The following is a 13,852-nucleotide window of genomic DNA, read 5'->3' on the forward strand; positions in this document are numbered from 1 at the left end:
GGGGGGGGGGGGGGGGGGGGGGGGGGGTTGGATGAATAGTGAGCGGTGGCGCTGCCTCTGGATGAATAGGACCCCGTGGTGTGGTGGAGGGCTGGATGAACAGTAGACGGTGGAGGGGTGCCCGTGGAGGGGTGGATGAACAGGCCCCCGTGGTGTGGAGGTCTGGATGAATAGTAGACGGTGGAGGGGTGGTTGAACAGGACCCCATGGTGTGGAGGGCTGGATGAATAGTAGACGGTGGAGGGGTGCCCGTGGAGGGGTGGTTGAACAGGACCCCATGGTGTGGAGGGCTGGATGAACAGTAGACGGTGGAGGGGTGGTTGAACAGTAGCCGGTGGAGTAGTGCGTGGTGGAGGCTGGATGAACAGGAGCCCGTGGAGGCTGGAGGACGTCGACGGTGGAGATGAACAGTATCCCGTGGAGTCCCGTTTTGCGGTATGCCACACCCTCCCGATGAACAAGACCTGCGTTTCGACCGTAGCGCTCCAACACAAGTCCATTTCGTCTATTTTGTGGTATGCCACACCCCTCCAGATCAACAGGACCCCCGTTTCGACCGTAGGAGCTCCGTTTCCTCCGTTTTGCGGTACGCCAGACCCCTCCCGATGAAGAGGATCCCGTTTCAAACGTGGCCGGTCGAACACAAGGCCGTTTCCTCCGTTCTGCAGTACGCCTGGCCTCGTTTCCATCGCCTGTTCTGTCCAAGCCCTCACGATGAACACGATGCATTCCATCGCCTCCCCATGAACACGACGCATTCCGTTGCCTCCCCATGAACACGACGACGACGCTGTTTCTCTGTTTCGACCCAGCCATGAACACGAGCCCTGGCCGTACGTATGCGCGAGTAGGCGTTCGAGACCACGCCCGTATGTACACATACGTGGCCGTATTTTCTTTCTTGCACCCTCGCCGCTGTACGTACGTGTACATGCTACGTGCGCGCCTCTACTACGACACGTGCGCGCCTCTACTACAACACGTGCGCGCCTCTACATTGACCAGTATTGTCACATCCCTAGGTAGTCACTTCTTGTCCTTGCATCAATGTTCTTGCATCATGTTTAAAATTAGCAAAGTTGAATTGGGGAAAGTGGAAAGCCTCAGAAATCATTTCTAAAAATGATCAACATTAAAAAAATTGTTTCAAATAAACCAAAGAAAATGTTCCTGTTCATTTCTGAAAATATTGGCAAGAGGTAAAATTCAAACCAATATTTTTGGAATCACAGAAATATTTATTTGGGTCTTTGAATTAAGTCAATACTTATTTGAATTGGAGATATAAATTCCTATAAATACTTTTATAACTCCAATAATTCTGAAAACTTGTGAGTGGCTCTGAATATGTTGTATCAGGCCACATGATAATTTTCAGAAGCTACAAAAATGATTTGGTTTAGAAACTAAATCAAAACAGAGGAATAAAAATAGAAAACAGTAGGAGAAATAGAAAGACAGAGAGAGCTGACCTCGACTCACCTGTGTAGCCCACCAGAGAGGCCGGCCCACCACTGTAGCAGCCCAGCTAGGCAAAGTCAGCCTAGCCCACCACCATAGCCGCCACCGTCTTCAACCTCCTGCCAGTAGGCAGGAGGGCGTGTGCCCGACGCGCCCACCCACGCACCTGGCCACGTCCTGCTTCCCGTCGTTGCCCCGCCGCCCAGGACGTCACCACGCACCCCTGGCCCTCTCCCTCACTCCCTCGAGCTCATCCCCCTCCTCTTTTCTCTCTCTCTCTCGCATGCACCCGAGTACGCCCGTCGCCGCCGCTCGCTGTAGACGCAGCCACCGCCTCCCCCGCACCTCTCCGACATGTCCCCGTGCTCCGCCCCGGCCCCGTCTTCCTCCTCACCGAGCTGCGTGACGCCGGAAGCCCTAAAAGGCTGGCCATGCCGTCTCCTTCAACCTCGGTCCGCCGAGATCGCCGACGACCGCACGCCGTCACCAACCCGTCCTCGAGCCCACCGAGTTGCTCTACGTGACCCCACTGAGCTCCTGCTCCGAATCCCCCTCCTCCCCGCCATTATTTCAAGCTCAAACCGCCGACTCCTTGCTGACCGAGCTCAACGCCGCTCGGGCTCGTTGCCGGGCCGCTCCGATGCCCATTTGGTCGCACCAACGTGCGAAACAACGCCGCCGCATCGCGTAGTGCCTTGCCTGCGCTTTAGTACGCGTGTTTGCTCGCTGCAGCCGCTTTCCCATGGACAGCCAAACTCCGGCCACCGCTGTCGAGCTCGCCGGTGTCGTTTACGGCGTCCTCGTGTCCAACAACTTACACCACTGGATGCGGCAGCTCCCCAGCTTCACGTAGATGGCCTCCGCCGCGTCTGCTGCTGCTGGCGGCTAAATGCCGGTGCGTTAGCCCCAGTTGACCAAGGGGTTTAACCTCCCCTGGCTCAATGACAGGTGGGGCCGTCCTGCTAACTAACCTAGATTAGGATTAACTAAACCTAGCTAATTTAGCTTAGCTACTAACATGCGGGCCCCGCTCGACTAACTAAGGTAGTTAGGGCTAATCCTATTTAGGTTAGTTAGGTTAGTCGCTGACCAGTGGGCCCAGCCCAGTTAGTTAGGGCTAACTAACTTAGTTAGTTGACTTGGTCACTAACCAGTGGGTCCCACTAGTCAGGTTTGACCTGGTCGACGCCTTTGACCTGCAGATGGCACCCTTATGTCATGCTGACGCAGTATATGCTTCTAGGATTTTAAATAAGTCAGAAATGATTTATTTATTTTCAGGAAATACCCAAAACTTCTAAAAATCATAGAAATTCAACCGTAACTCCAAATGAAATAAATTATATATGAAAAATGATTAAAAAATCCAATCTATCCATTTGTACCATTTTCATGCATGTTAGAACAACTTATGGCTGCTGTTTAGGCAAAATCATACAAATGGCATTTAAACCCTCACATATGGAGTTTGAATTTAACCTAGGGTTCAAACCAACTCCATTTAACATGTTGCTAGTTGCATTAGCTTAAAACACAGCATATTGACATGTCATGATCATGCATCATATTGTGCATTGCATTGATTATGCTCTCCTTCTCTGTTGCCGGTATTTGTCCCCTCTCGATAGACGTGCTTCCGACGATGAGTTCGATGACACCGATGAAGAGCTATAATATCTTCAGAAGTGTTGGGCAAGCAAAAACCCCTTGTTCATTCCGATACAATCCCACTCTCTCACTCCTGCTCTCTTTTACTGCATTACGACAACAACGATTCAATTGTTACATGTTGCGGTAGTTGAACCCCTTTCCTCTGCATGACTTGTCATTGCCACAGTAAATAGATGAAACCAACTAGCATCAGTAGGAGTTGTTTGAGCCCTGATGTGCCTACTCATTCATGTTTGTTTGTCATGCCTGCTACTGCTTAGAGTTGAGTCAGGTCTGATTCATTGGGGATGAATTGAAATGGCGATGAACATGTCCTACTGTGTGTGAGCTAAGTGTGTCAACACGATTTGGTAAAGGTAGCGGTGAGAGGCCATGTAGGAGTACATGGTGGGTTGTCTCATTGAAACCGTCCTCAGGAACTGAGTTCTGTGTTTGTGATCCATGAATAGCTACTACCACTCATTGGGATCCTAAATTGACCCTCTCGACTTATTAACTGCCCTAGTCCTCTATCCAGGAGTTGCAACTAGTTTCTGGTGTTTATAGGATACGTGTTGGCGGCCGTGCGTAGCGCTGACCCTAGGGGTGGGCTATGATGCAGTAGATACACCGTGGCACGGTGTACCGGGCGCCCGTTTGGTGTCTCGGGAACCCTAAACACATCGTGTGGGGCTGTGAGCGAAACTCCGGCCGGATCTCCTCGCGGATGGAACCCGAATAGGCGATAAACTTGGACTAGAGACTTGTGTAGTTAGTCAGGTCGTGGCCGACACCCTCGCCAGGCTTCTGCTTGAAGGTTGCCGAGATACATGACGTGTATATGGTGATAAGTGGTGGGAGCGTGTGTGAAGATGTACACCCCTGCAGGGTTTTCTTTATCTATTCGAATAGCCGGATTCCTCGGATATCAAAACTTGGACCCCTTGCATAGTTCATAGACAAGTGAAAGTGGGTACTCTAAAATGCGCAAGATAAGCGTGAGTGCTATGGATGGCGTTCTCATAGGGATACGGGAGCGGATCCATAGTGGTGTATTGATATGGTGAATATGTGGACTCGTGTGCACCACCTCAAAAGAGTTGTGTAGCGCCCGGAGACCGATGTGCGAGGTGTCGTCCAGTTATTCGTTGTTGTTGCCTTGTCATTGCTTGCATGTCATGCATTGCATATCATTTCATCATGTGCATTTTATTTGCATACATGTTCGTCTCATGCATCCGAGAATTTTCCCCGTTGTCTGTTTTGCATTCCGGCGCTCCTATCTCCTCCGGTGGTCATTTCTACCTTTCTTTCGTGTGTGGGGGTTAAACATTTCCGGATTGGACCGAGACTTGCCAAGCGGCCTTGGTTTACTACCGGTAGACCGCCTGTCATGTTTCGTACCATTTGGAATTCATTTGATACTCCAACGGTTAACCGAGGAACCGAAAAGGCCTCGTGTGTGTTGCAGCCCAACACCCTTCCAATTTGGCCCAAAACCCACCTAAACCTCCTGCATCATCTTGGTCGTTCGATCACAATCGCGTGGCAGAAAACTGCACCTCATTTGTACTCTCCTAGCTCCCTCTACCTATAAATATGTGGCTCTCCCCGAATTTTTCGCGCAGTCCAAACCCTAGCCTTCCACCTCCTCGCACCGCCGGACACGTCCACCGACGGCCGGACATGTCCACCGCCAGCCACCACGCATTCCGTCCAATGAGAGGCCGACACATCATTAGCGCCGCCCCCGCGCCCTATCTCATCTCGCCGCGTGGCACTGCCGCGCTCGCCCCCGCCGCCGGCCCGCGAGCCCGCATCAGGCCCGCGGGGCCCATCCCGCCGCCGCCGCAGCCCGAGCGCCCACGCCCTCGCGCCTTCCGCCGCCTACGCCCCGTCTCCGGCGACCGGACGCCGCCAGCCGCCCGCCGCTCGCTTTCCCTGCCGCGCCTCGTCGCTGGAGCCTCGCGCTGCCGCCTCGTGCCGCCCTCACCGTCGGTGGCCGCGCCGCCTTCCCTGCCGGCCTCGGTGATCGCCGAACCCTAGAGTTCGCCGGAGCCGGAGTTAACCCGGATCGGGATCAGATCCACCGGGTTCCCCATCCAAACAGCGCCCCTCCATCCTGGATCTCCTCATCCCGCTTCGTCTCGTCCCCGCATTGACTTTTCGCGGAGGTAGAATTTCACTAAGTCCCCGAAATTTCTAGATTCATATGCCTCTTTTCATCATGTCATAATTCATCATTCTTGTCTCCGATTCATGCGTGTAGCATATCAAAATGTTCATCTCAGAGAGCACATCATTTCATCTCATTGAATCATTTCATTTGAGTTCATCTTGATGCCCGAAATGCTGTTGGTAGCGTGCTATTTGAGTTAATTGTCAGATCTGCTGCTCCAAATAGCTATTTGTCATTTTTGCCATGATTATTGTGTGCATGATATGCCCCTGAGCTCTACATGTGTTTTGTTTTATGCTTTGCCATATTTCCAGAGGTGCTATCCATGTATTTTTGTGATGTGTGTGGTGACTAGCACAAGCTTGCAAAGTAGTGCATTCGTTAATGCTGATTTCAGGGACATAGGATTTCTCTAAGTCCTTGATCTGTTTTTATCAATATGCCATATGTTCATGTTGTTTCCTAGTGATCCGTGCCTCTTTTGAGGATTATAAGTAAGGATGATTTGTTAACCCTGTGGTGCTCTATCCATCCATGTCTTTATTTGAAACTATGAAGCACCCTAGCTTGAGTCAATCGAGCTCTACTTTTGTTATTTCGTGAATCCTGGCAGATTGTCTAGTTGTTAGCGATTTTGCCGAGGATGTTGTTGTTGATCCGTGCATGCTATGTTGTTGTTCTTGCCATGTCTAGCATATATAATATGTATTCTTGATGGGTGTATGCTTAGTTTGTCATGCCTTGCTCTGTAGCGAGTGCATCAAGCTCGTGAACATGCCTACTTGATATCTGTTTTGCATGCTCCAGTTTTTCGCTAAGTCTGTGATCTAATTATGTTTTTGCCATGTTCACATGCTTGCAATTGTATTTTCTGATCCCTTTTGGTTCAAGGTCACTAAGGGACTCTTGTTAAGCTGTTTGAGTATCTACATGCCATGCCTTGCTTTGCCATGTTAAGTTCCTGTAGCATATAGTTTTATTGCTTCAAAGTGTGCTACCTGATCTGAAATTCCAGACTAGTGTTAATTTCACTAAGTCTGAAACCTGTTTACCGTTTGCATTTTTGCCATGCTTGTTTGAACCTGTTAATGGATGAATTGGCCGTAGCTTAGTGTTCATCTTTTGTCAAGCCTTATGAGTGGATCCCTGCCATGTTTGAGTGCTGTAGCATATTAATCTTGTTGCATTTAGATGGCTACTTCCTGTTTATCGCAGACCGGTGCCATATTTGTTTTGCTTGCCATTTCCAAACCGTGCATCCGATTCCGGTGTTCTTTATATCGATTTCAACCGAAATCACCTCACCTTTCCGGTGGCACACTTGGATTTCCAAGTTGAGGCCAGGTTCAATAATTCCTTGTGAAATCATGCATATGCATCGCATACCGCATCTCGCATATCATACCATGTTCATGTGTTGGTTGTTTACTATGTTGTGTGCTTTCTTTTCCGGTGTTTTCTTCTTCGGGTTGGTTTCGATAACGTCGCGTTTGTGAGGACCCGTTCTTCTACGCCCGTTTATCTTCTTCATGGGCTCGTTCTTCTTCCTTGCGGGATCTCAGGCAAGATGATCATACCCTCGAAATCACTTCTATCTTTGCTTGCTAGTTGCTCGCTCTTTTGCTATGCCTATGCTGCGATACCTACCACTTTCTTATCATGCCTCCCATATTGTTAAACCAAGCCTCTAACCCACCTTGTCCTAGAAAACCGTTGTTTGGCTATGTTACCGCTTTGCTTAGCCCCTCTTATAGCGTTGTTAGTTGCAGGTGAAGATTGAAGTTTGTTCCTTGTTGGAACATGGAGATCGTTCCTTGTTGGAACATTGTTTACTTGTTGGGATATCACAATATCTTTTATTTAATTAATGCATCTATATACTTGGTAAAGGGTGGAAGGCTCGGCCTTATGCCTGGTGTTTTGTTCAACTCTTGCCGCCCTAGTTTCCGTCATATCGGTGTTATGTTCTCGGATTTTGCGTACATTACGTGGTTGGGTAATAATGGGAACCCCTTGATAGTTCGCCTTGAATAATACTATTCCATCAATTCCCAACATTGGTTTTACCATTTGCCTCCTAGCCTTTTCTTTCCCTTGGGTTCTGCAGACTCAAGGGTCATCTTGTTTTAACCCCCCCGGGCCAGTGCTCCTCTGAGTGTTGGTCCAAACTAGAGTCCTGTGCAGCGCCCCCTCGGGGAAACTCGAGGTTTGGTTTTAGTTGTATGGAGAGCTCATCTGAGTGTGCCCTGAGAACGAGATATGTGCAGCTCCTATCGGGATTTGTCGGCACATTCGGGCGGTGTTGCTAGATTTGTTTTACCATTGTCGAAATGTCTTGTAACCGGGATTCCGAGTCTGATCGGGTCTTCCCGCTAGAAGGAATATCCTTCGTTGACCGTGAGAGCTTGTGATGGGCTAAGTTGGGACACCCCTGCAGGGATTTGAACTTTCGAAAGCCGTGCCCGCTGTTATGGGAAGATGGGAATTTGTTAATGTCCGGTTGTAGAAAACCTGAAGTTGACCTTAATTAAAAATGTATCAACCGCGTGTGTGCGTGACGTAGGTTGTTCTAGGATCACTTCTTGATCATAGCTGTTCGATCGTGCTTTTGCTTTCTCGTCTCTCTCTCTCTTTTGCGAATATGTTAGCCACCATATATGCTAGCCGCTTGCTGCAGCTCCACCCCATACCTTTACCTTACCCATAAGCTTAAATAGTCTTGATCACGAGGGTGCAAGATTGCTGAGTCCCCGTGACTCACAGATAGTTCCAAAACCAGCTTGCAGGTGCCGATGAGCCCGTGCAGATGATGCAACCAAGCTCAGGAGGAGCTCGATGAAGATCTTGTCCTTTGTGTTGTTTCGCTCTAGTTGTTCAGTAGTGGAGCCCAGTTGGGGTCGATCGGGGACCTTGTCGCATTTGGGGTTCTTCTTTTATTTTGGTTCCATAGACGGACCTTGATTGTATTTGGATGTTGTAATGCTTTATTCATGTAATTGTGTGAAGTGGCGATTGTAAGCCAACTATGTATCTCTTTCCCTTATGTATTACATGGGTTGTGTGAAGATTACCTCACTTGCGGCATTGCTTTCAATGCGGTTATGCCTCTAAGTCGTGCTTCGACACGTGGGTCATATAGCCGCATCGAGGGCGTTACCAGTTGCTTGTAGTCGTAGTTCAGGTTAGCCTTTGTTGCATTTAAACTCCACTACCCCTTTGTTGATACCGATGCATATGTAGTTAGTTCAGATGTAAGTCTTGCTGAGTACAATTGTACTCACATTTGCTTAATTTATGTTTTGCAGAGAGACGTCAGTCCCGCTAGTAGTTCCGCGTGGACTTCGACGTTTAGCTCGCTACCTCAACTACGATCTTGTGCCCTCGGCAGGATCTGGTAGATTGTCAGGCTTCTTAGCCTTTTTCATTTGTAGATGTCTGTATTTAGACATGTTAAGCTTCCACATGTGCTTTGATTTGTATGCTTCCGCATGTGCTTTGATTTGTATGCTATGTCTGTACTCAGACCCATGTTTGTAATTTCTCGCACCTCAGAGCCTAATTAATAAATATTTTGAGTTGTAGAGTCTTGTTGTGATGCCATGTTGTATTTACACATATCGAGCATATTGTGTGTACGATTGAAATGCTTGTTATGTGTGGGATCCGACAACCTAGTTGTTTATCCTTGGTAGCCTCTCTTATGGGGAAATGTAGTCTAGTGCTCCTTGAGCCATAGTAGTTTGCTACAGCCCGGTTTACCGGAGTCCTGCTAGCCCAGCACTAGTGCTCAGGACACTTGACTGGCCGGCATGTGTTTCAATTCGTTCCTATGTCTGTCCCTTCGGGGAAATGTCACGCGGTGACATTCGGAGTCCTGCCTAGCCTGCTACAGCCCGGGTTCCCCGGAGTCCTGTTAGCCCAGTGCTACAGCCGGGATTCGCATGCTCTTGACCGACATGCTCGATGTGATTCATGTATGCCTGTCCCCATAGGTCTGTGCCGCTTTGGGTTCACGACTAGCCATGTCGGCCCGGGTTCTCTGTCATATGGCTGCTAGCGACACTATCATATACGTGAGCCAAAAGGCGCAAACGGTCCCGGGCCATGGTAAGGCGACACCTGTGGGAATACCATGCGTGAGGCCGCAAAGTGATATGAGGTGTTACCGGCTACATCGATGTGGCTTGGAATCAGGGTCCTGACAAGTATGTATGTACACATTCGCGACTAGAATGACAACGCTACGTACGCTTCGACCAGGTGGGTCCCGACTGTCAGGCACTTCCTTGCCTGCGAAGATGTAGCTGGTGGGTCCCAGCAGTCAGGGGGCGAATCGTTTTGTTTTTTTTGCCCGGACGCACTTCCTTGCGTGCGAAGGTGTAGCTCCTGGGTCCCAGCAATCGGGGGGCTAGTGGCTCCCAGCAGTCAGGGGGGCGAATCGTTTTTCTCGGACGCACTTCCTTGCGTGCGAAGATGTAGCTCGTGGGTCCCAACTGCCAGGGGGTGAATCATTTTTTTCGCGAAATATGGTGGCCCGTCCGGTGGGTCCCCGCTGTTAGGTGGAGGAATAATTATTTTGCGCGTAATAAGGAGGCACTTCCTTGCGGCTGCCGTGGACCCAACTGTTAGCCTCTCCATGTACAGTACTCTTCTGATGGAAGTCGGTCGTGGACCACGTTGACCACGCCACGCCGAGAGCCCCAGGACGGTGGTCTGGATGCTAGCGAGGCCTAGGAAGGGGACGACACGGAGCCGGGGAAGACGCAGCAGTGGATGCCCGCGCGGAGAGGAGTACGAGGGTTCAGTGGTTCGGCTGCGGTGTGAGGCTGCCGTCGCCGCAGAATAACAGGGGGTGTGGGTGAGTAGAGGGATGGCCTCGCCAACGGTGGGAGTAGTACGGGGCGGTGAGGCCTCCGCGGCATCGCAGCCGGCCATGGGAGGCAGGAGCACGTGACATGACCGGCGTTTCTTTTGGCGGATGGAGCATGAAGACTAGAAGTTGAAGAAGCACTACGGCCGTTGGATGGACATTGTACGATCACTGCAGCTAGAATCGTTTATATCGACTAAGTTGTACAGTTTGTTAAAAGTAGAACCCAACTTCTAGCTAGGACAACGATTAATAATTTCAAACAACCGCTCAAAACAGAATTCAAAAAAAATCCCACATTTTGATGGGATCCGAAATATTTTTATCCGAAATTTCTAGTCAGGTTAAATATAATTTCGAAATAAAGTTGTATTACATTAAAATCCAACGAAATATTGCGCGCGCAACAAGTAATGAAATTAAAATTTCAAAATTCCAAAAATAATATATTTTTCAAACTAATTACATGTTTGGTGCATAGTAACTGTCCAGTTATTATAATTACATCCCATTTATTATTTCTTAAAGAGGTCAAAAAACAAATATTTTTTAAAATACATGATTAACACTTTTGCAAAAACAATTAGCCCACAGCTAGCTGACAGGACCCAATCAGCCAACAGTGGGCCGACAGGGGCCAGTCGGCCAGCTGTAGGCCGACTGGAATCCAATCGGCCTGCTGTGGGCTGACTAGGCCCAGTCGGCCTGCAGCGGGCCGATGGTGTATTATTTTTGAAATTTTTTACCCAGCGTAATATTTATGAAAATTGATTAAATAATGTATTATTTAAAAAAATAATGAAAAAAGGCCTGTGTAGTACAATACAACCTAACATGGTAACTCATCCCACATTCAGCGACGCCAGAAAGGCCCAAACAAGGCTTCTATATAGCTTTTTGAAGTCACTGAGCTCAATTAATAACTTAAGAAAAAAGTTAGATTACAGTGGAACCTAATTAAAAGCTATCACGAGCAAATAAATAATTCAACGGGTCCCACTTGTGCATGTGTGTGTGTGTTTGTGTGTGAGAGAGATAGAGAGAGAGACCCATCGGCCGATGCTCGTAAATACATCTTTCAGCCATATGCATTGTTGATGCTCAGTAAAAACTTATATAGTTGACACAATCATATAGAACATCATAGCACACTGAACTTTCATACAAAAATTCCACGCAGGCGGCACAATCAGGATGGAAGCGGTGGATCGCTACGAGAAGGGCTATGTTGAAACCAACGAAGTCGTACATAACGGTTCATCGTCTTTATCAATGACGGGGAAATATCTTGAATGTTGTGCAAAGAAAATAGACAGACAACACAATAAGTTCTCCCAGCACATTAAGTTGACGTACAACCCTTTCTAAAAAAGTTCAAGTACAAAATTAGAACAGGTCACAATCAAATGTACTGGCATATCAGTGCTTCACACCCATAGCTCGGATTTAACTAGTATATGACAAGATTCAGTTGTTACCTCAAATTAGAGCACATCCAGGCAGCCAGCCCTGCCTCTTCTCCCAAAGAAGCAGTGGCCTCCGCCGCTTGATGGAGTAGGCCCTGTCCCATCCATCGTACCGAGCAACACGGGGAAAGTCTGACGTTGACTCCTGTAATGGACGTCATCGACGGACCCTGGCACCAGCGGCGGTGGCAGGAATTTGATGGATGGATTGACCACTTCTTCGACATGCACGAACACTCGATACAGGTACATCCCTAAAGTGGTCCGCGGCGGCCTTGGTGGCTACGAATAGTACAACCCCGGTTCCTGCACCGGTATCTCAACACCAATCACCTTCGGTATGGTGGACAGCTTCTTCATCCATGCCATAAATGTCAGAGCCCAGCTGTCTGGAGGAACAAACATACTTACGAGCTCCCCTCCAAGGTCGATGATAAGCTCGTTCATGGACTCGCTGTTCCAAGCACGTCGAGGCATGCCGTGGAAGGTAAGCTTTGTTAAAAACTCAAGCTCAGAGGGCACCGAGCCCCATCCTGGGTGGCACCGATCAAAGCTCACCAGCGCTCCATCGCAGAACAAACGCCGGGAAGATTCGAACACACGACTACAGTCGAAAGTTGTCCGGAACCTGACGAAGAAATCAGCCGGTGGCAGATAGACTTCGACGAGCAAGTTACTTATTTGGATGTCGTGCGCAATGCCAAGAGGTTTGACAAGGTCATCCGGCGAGATAGGAGGCCGGTCACCGTTGATGGTTACCATCAGCACTTTGCCGGCAAACTGGTCGTCAAGCGCCGCCATGCCACTGTTGAGCGACAGCACACAGTGACCGAAGGCAGCACGGACCTCAAGATCTCCGGCTCGGAGATCCGCGTTGACCGGCGACATGATAGTGCGCTTGAGTACAGGGAGTACAGGAGGGGGATTTGGGGGAACTGGAGTAGGAATCGAGATTCCAGAGGTGGGGGAGGGGCGAGAGACCGCGGATGAAAAGGTAGCCTGAATTTCGAGCACGCGCCAATATGCTCTCGGCGTGCAAGCGCATGAAAACACCGGTGGCGCCCACATGTCGACCTATAAGAGTCCTTATTCATTCTTTTTTGGAGAGCCCAGCCTTTTTTTCAGGATCGTCTTTTGAGAGCCCGGCCTGAGAGTCATAATTGACCTCTTTAGCATTGCGTTACTACTCGTCCCATATTCAACGACACCTTACTGGCCCAAACAAGTGTACATCATCGAAAAGACACTGAGCTCAAATTATATAACTTGAAAAAAGGAGATATACTCTGAACATTGGAGAATGGTGATGCCCTCATTTAGCCCACCAGTAGTTCGAGATAATAAACAGGTTGAAACAACGATATATACAACATTCAAACATTGAGTAGTGACTACTACTGATATAAATAGCAAGGCATGATAGTTCATAAGAAGTCTTGCTACACCACCAAAACGCACCCATCTGCAGCGCTCAGACTCCTGTGATCCAGACGAGAATGACATTCTAAACAGAAGCAACTATTACATAGTAAGAGTGACATAGACGAGGATGACCAAATGACAAGGAATATGCATAACAAAAGAAAGAACTACCCATCCAGAACCAGTAGAAAAGACAACAAAGTCATTCGAAGAGATGATCCAGCACCATCATAATTTGCAGCCCCGCTTCAGCGACCAGTGATCCGGAGACACCAGTACTCCAACCTTTCGATGCAACAGCCCAATTACCTATCAACCTGAAGGCTCGAACCACATCACTGCCTGTCGTAATTGAGACATCCAAGGATCAAAGTTAATCCGGATGCCTTTGTCATTCTCACCTTCTTCTTTCTGCAGGCTGTATCGTTGACAATCAGGGGAGTTTGCTCCCGAACTCCTAGGGCTCGCCGTGTAGACACAGTTTTCCATAGCAAACAGAGCCTCTCTGCCATCAAGGTCCTTGCCAACGGTGATATCCTGGTTAATCGGATAATTGAGTCTGAGAAACAGAGAGTGTGAACCAAGGCTGTTTACCCGCCTCCAACTAAAAAATCCTAAAGGCCCCAACAAGCTGGTGACTTCAGACAACAATCTTGCCTATCTATTAAAAAGAAGTGAATTAGCGCCTTGTTGGTACGGAGGGACGGAGGAGGCTAGGTGAGCCGAAATATGGTTATAGGTTTAAGGACACAAGGTGGCCCTGCTTTTTCAGGGTAAGAAGGGGTAGAGAAAATTCCTTGAGCC

This window comes from Triticum urartu, chromosome 4, assembly GCF_003073215.2.
Source record: "Triticum urartu cultivar G1812 chromosome 4, Tu2.1, whole genome shotgun sequence".
In the NCBI taxonomy this organism is placed as follows: Eukaryota; Viridiplantae; Streptophyta; class Magnoliopsida; order Poales; family Poaceae; genus Triticum; species Triticum urartu.